This window comes from Mesoplodon mirus (genome assembly GCF_964341445.2).
Source record: "Mesoplodon mirus genome assembly, chromosome: 4".
Lineage (NCBI taxonomy): Eukaryota > Metazoa > Chordata > Mammalia > Artiodactyla > Ziphiidae > Mesoplodon > Mesoplodon mirus.
Window position 1 is genome coordinate 114,443,636 of NC_138979.1, and position 5,964 is coordinate 114,449,599.

Genomic DNA, 5,964 nt, shown 5'->3' on the forward strand with positions numbered 1-5,964 from the left:
CTTGCCCCTCCTCTGTGGCTGAGACAGGAGGGCCCAGGCCTCAGTGGGTGGCATTGCCCTCTGCCCCCGACTCTCTGCTCCACCTCCTCACCACCTGGGTCCTATCACTCTCACCTCTCTACCTGGCCTGGGTCCAGCCCTCCCCAACTCGGGTTCTGCTTCCCTTGCCCTCTGATGTGAAGCTGAAGGAGAATCTGTCAGGGGTCTGCGTGGGGTGGAATTGGCTAGAGTTTGCTAAGACGAGGTGCTGAGCTGCTCAGAGGAGAGACAGGGGGCCCCTGGTGCAGCAACCTGGCTTCCAGGAGAAAATTGGGGTGGTTCTCACCCGGCGATCTCTTCACAGAGAATCCTGGAGACTCTGGACCATGGGCGGAGCCACAGAGGTACAGCCAGGCAGAGGGAAGAACAGACAAGGAGAATGAGGAACAACGGAGGCAGGCCCATGGGGAGAAGTAAGCCGGGAGGCTAAACCGAGAGCCAGCCGAGTGGGACAGACCGACATGGGCAGTCAGGGGCAGATGAGAGGCAGAGAGACAGGAAAGAAAGGATGCAGAGCTAGTAAAAGTGAGAGGAGTGGGGTGTGGAATCCGAGCTGGAAACAGAGAGGCAAGGAGATTAGAACATGCAGCTGTGAAGGGCAGGAGGAGAGACAGACAAAGAAGTATGATAGTGACAAGTACTGACAAAGACCAAGAGGCAGAACAAAATTGGACAAAGAGAGGGAAGCCATCCAAGGAGGGACAAAGATGGAGAACGCACACGCAGGACACAGAAAGCAGGAGAGGACAGATGCAGGGAAAGAAATGCAGATAGGAGAAGCAAAGAGGTTTCTGGTTTTCCCCTTGGAACCTCCCCTCTGTCAGTGGAAACTTCCCAGGGCTGGAGAACGTCAGTTTTAGCAGAACCCTTGGGCCTCCAACTGACCTGCACCCCCGTTCCCCTCAAGTTGGGGGCTCTGAGGGCTAGCTATGGAGCTCCCACCCAAACCCCATCTTACCTGGTTCAGAGGAGTGTCACTCTGTCCCTAGAGCGCGATCCTTTATATCCCGCTGCACCCACCCACTGCCTAAATTTGGAGTCCTTCCCTAGGGACCCTCCCTCCCACCTCTCTCCCCTCCCAGCCCCTCCTCCCTTGATCCCTTGGCTCTGGAGGTGACAAGAGGACAAGAGGACCTCCAGATTTGCCCATGAAAGGTCTGTCGCCCTAGCCCCTCTGGCTCCAGGGCCTTTTTTTAGTCCTTGGGCACATTCCTCCCCTCCAAAGGACTGATGGGCAGATAGTGGGAAGACAGGACTTCTCACACGACTGCCCCCGCACCACCAGGCCCTTTACCTTGGTTATTTTTAACCTGAAGGGTGAGATGAGCACTCTGGGTGAGGGCCACCTTCTTCTGCAGGCCAGATGCTTGTCCCCTGCCCCACCACGGGCTCCCCTCCCTCCTTTCCTCCCGGGCCTGTCCTCACACAGCCCAGGCTGGGAGCAACTCCCCACTCTCTCTGGACCTGGAGTCCCATGGTGCTGGGGACTGGCAGCTGGAGCCAGGATGCCCAGGGAGGGGCTTTACTTCCCAGCAACTTGACTCAGTTTCCTTTTGTCAGGAAAAGAATTGCCATGCTGGCCTCTCTGTGCGGTCCTGGTTTCCTTCTGGTCCCCAAGTCTGCAGGCAGGTGTCCTCCTGGGAACGTGAGGCTGCATTACTCTGGGGACACATCTGGAGCCCCCAACCCCTTCCCTGCTGCTCCTGATACAGTGACCACCGTCTAACCGCTCAAACAGGGGAAGGGATTCCCCCGTGCCACCAAAGCAGATCCGCACCCAGACCCACAGTCCAGCACCCTCACACATGGCCTTGGCCACCATGGGTCCGTGCCCATTCTTAAACACATGCATACAGATATTTCACACTTACACACTTAAGTTTGCAGATTTTCCTTCTTGCTTTTATGCACACTGAAACACACATTTGCACAAATAAGCTTTTACCCCTCCTCTGCCACCCTCTGCTCCCAGTGAGGGGCGGGGTAGGGTGGGGAGGAGCAAGGGGCAAGAGGCGTTAATCCCAGGGCCTGAGGGCGGGGGTGTGGGGGGGTGGCGGGCGCTGCTCCCTTCCGCCTCTCTGGGCTGCCAGAGGGTGCAGGTACTGCTGAGGCTGGCTGGGGTCCTGGCCGCCCCGGGGATTTACACGAGCTGGGCCCCAAGCTCTGCATTCTGCAGGGGTGGGGCGGGGCTCTGCCGTCTGATCCCCCTCCCCAGGTAGAACCCCAGCGCTCCCTCCCGACCCTCCTGGGGCTCATACTCACATGTCTGTCTTCGTGGGTGCCCCCCAGCGCCCCAGGCCCTCAGGGCCCCCCTCCCCAGCCTCCAGTGATGCCGCCTCTCAGAGGCGGTAGGTGTCAGGTCTTCAACAGGCCATGCCTGTTATGACTAAGTGGACACTGTGTGCAGGAAACAAAGCCAGACTCCCCTGCCCTGGCTTGCCCTACACCCTCACACCCAGGAACGCTCTCCCAGCTGCCCCTCCCAAACCATCTCCTGTCACCTCTCAATATAGCTCTAGAGTGGGGAGGTGGGTAGGACGGACAGGGGTCAACTTCTCTGCTTTCCACCAAATATGTGTTCTCTCCCCCAGGGCGCCAACTCCTTAGGACCCTCCACTGCCCCATTAATGGACTCAGGAATACATCTGTCTGCAGGGAACCTGTACTCCATATCCAGTGTCCTTGGGGGGACCAACCCCACATTCCCATCTCCAGCAGGTGCATATGCCAAATTGTTCCCCCAGGGGATGCAAGCTACTTGTCCCCAGCTCTAGGTCACTGGAGGACCTAGTGTGCAAGCTGGGGGTCAGTCCGTGGCCCAGTACGCCACTGCCTGGTTCCCACTGTCATGGCGACGTGATAAGGGGCTGAGAACACCAGGTCAAGCTGGGTCAGGCCCAGATGACAAAGACTAGGCTTTGTCCTCAGGGAGCCCTATGTCCTAAGCAGGCCAGACTGGGTACAGGTGGAGTGGGGGTGAGGGGTAGGCAGGAAGTTCCCACTGTCTCCTGTGGAAGGAGGAGGAGGGGAGGGGTTAAATTGGTCCCAGGGCTCTGCCCCCCATCTGGCCTGGTTTGCCCGTCTCTCCCTTTCCTAGGCCCCCTTCTCTCCCCAGCTCCACATCCATCCCTGCTCTCCATCCTCCCGCAACTGCCTCCTAAAGCAACTCCTCATTCTGCTAGAAGTCCTGGACAGTGAGGGCACGGGATGGAGACTCCTGCCACAGGAAAGGGGATGAGGAGGCAGGGCTAGCCTTGGCACCAGGTTGCCCCTCTTTTGCCTGGCTCCCTGTATGCCTGCCTCCCTTTCCCTCTGCCTGGTTCCCTGTCTCAAAGTTGGGCCTGGGGCTTCCCTGGTGGCGCAGTGGTTGAGAGTCTGCCTGCTGATGCAGGGGACGTGGGTTCGTACCCCGGTCCGGGAAGATCCCACATGCCGCGGAGCGGCTGGGCCCGTGAGCCATGGCCACTGAGCCTGCGCATCTGGAGCCCGTGCTCCGCAACGGGAGAGGCCACAAAAGTGAGAGGCCCATGTACCACAAAAAAAAAAAAAAAAAAAAAAAAAAAAAGTTGGGCCTGGCCTCTGATTCTCCCTGACACCATGTTTCTGCCCATCGCGGGGTCTGACATGCCTGCATTTCCATGAGTCTCTGACTTCTCCAGGCCCACCCTCGGCTCGCTCTCTGCCTGTCCCATCTCTGCCTCCACACCCTGCTCCAGGGTCTTCATCCGCTTCTCTCTAACCTGAATGTTCTCCACTTTCCTGATTTTGCTTGCATCTGAAGGGGACCCAGGACTCTCTCCTTTGCCCAGTACTGCCCCACTTCGCTCTCCCAGCTTCTCGATCCAAGGCTCACCCTCCCTCTCTCCTCTCCCATCCTCTCTCAGCACCTTCCTTCTGTGGCTCGGCTGCCAGCCCTGTCAACCGTCCCCCATCCCCGGGTCTGCTGCCCAGTCTCTGGTTGTTCCTCAGCCTCTCTCCTCTGCTCTGGGAGCTTGGATTCTCTGGGCCTCCCCTGCGTCTCCTTTTTCAAGTGTATCCCTCTCTTTCCTTCACTTATCTCTTCATTGCTCTCCGAGTCCTTCCTAGGAAGAGAAGAAGTGCTAGGCAAGGAGAGTGGAGGAGGATGTGAGGAGAGAGATGGGACAGGCTGTGGGACTTTCCAAGGGAGGACACAGCACTTCCTCTAGCTTTTCTCTCTGTTGGTTTCCCTGGTCACCGTCCTCCAGGTTTTTGAGCCCTCTCCCTCTCTCTCCACTGCCCCGCTCCCCAGGTCTTGCCTTTTTCCTTCCCTATTCCCCTTCTCCCCTCTCCCTCTCCTCCCGTTCTCTAATACTGGCATTCCCTCCTTCCTGGCTGCTGCACTGAGAGCTCAGAGCCCAGAATGGCTGTGTGTGGTGCATGGGGGAGATTGAGGCCAGGACCTCCCAAGCCCCTGCCCTCTGTGGCCCATAGTCCCAGGCCTTCCCTGAGCAGCCCAGGTGTGGCAGCGACTCCGGGGGGGCTAAGCTTGTTTAGTTGGAGGGGAGCCTGCTCCTTCCTCCACTTTCCAGCCCTCCGGCAACCCATCCCCTCCCCTCCCTTCCCCAGGGTCCTGCTCACATGTGACTCTCCCCAATCCCTCCTCTGCCTGCCTTCCCTCCAGATGGCCTGCTCTAAATGGGCCAAAGGACCCCTGTCTTCCAGCAAGACCAGACGAGGAGGGTCTCGGGAACGGAAGCTACCGTGGGAAGTAACAAGGGAGAAGGATGGAGTGCCTTGGACCAAGGGCCAGGCCCCGGGAGGAGGTGAGGAGGAGAGGAAGGTGGGCTAGGGTACAGTTCTCCTGGTCGTGGTGGGGAGGTGGTTGGAGACCATGGAGGCCGTGTCTGGAAGGGGGTGGGCTATAGTTGCAAGTCCTTGTTCCCCCTCAGATACCTGCCTCAGACCGGGGCTGGGGGCCTACCTGCCCAAGTGGGTCACGCCTCAGGGGGCACGCTTACACACCAAACCTCCTCCCCCCAGCCCAACTTCAGTATTGTCAGAGGTGAGGGTAGTGTTGATCAGATCTGGGGTGTAGGTCCATGCAGGTGGGCTCACTTGCTCTAGGAGAGCCTTAAGGGCTTCCCTAAATCTCCTTTAACTCCCAGGGTCTCTGGGTCAGGGAGAGGGCTGGCAGGAGAGCTGTCCCCTGCTGAGGAGGAGGTGAAGGGGAGCACCTGGCAGGGCAGCACCGAGGATGCTCAGAGCCTCACAGGCTCCCTAGGGAGGCCTCCTGGGTCTGGACTCCTCCTCTGGAGCACCCACCCCCACCCCGTGTCCATGTCCTTGTGTTCCTGTGGCTGGCAGACTGTGAAGAAGAGTCTAGAGGCAGGATCTCACTTCAAGGAAAATTGCTTTATTCTGCTTCCTCCAAAGGGGCTGCTCTCCAGGCTCCAGGACTGGGAGCTTCGTTGCACCCTCAGGATGGGGCAGATCAAGGAGATGTGGCACAGCTACTCCTCGTTCAAGCCCTTTGGAAAGGAAACAAAGTCCAAACTAGCTCCGGAGAGGTGGGTGTTGGGCAGGAATGGGCACAGGCAACAAAGGGGAGATGGGCACCGATGGGGGGAGGACCACTGTGTGGCCTGAGCGAGGCCCCCTGGTGGTGGGAGATGGGTCCTAGGGGTCAGTGTGGAGGGCAAGTTCTGGAGGGTAGGGCTCTGGGGTCAGCTGGAGTGATGCTTCCTGGGTGAGGACAAGGGGTCCTCTGGGAGGTGCATCTTAGGTTGGAATTACAAGGTTGAAGGCCTAAACTAGGGGGAAGAGAAGTAGAAATAGCAGCTGGGGGAAATTGGGACACACTAGGTGTCTATCAGTTGGGGTCTTTGCTGACCACCCTAGGGCTGGGATTCACAAAATCATTGGTAGTCAGAACGGGAAGAACCCTAGAAATCATGGAGGACTGAG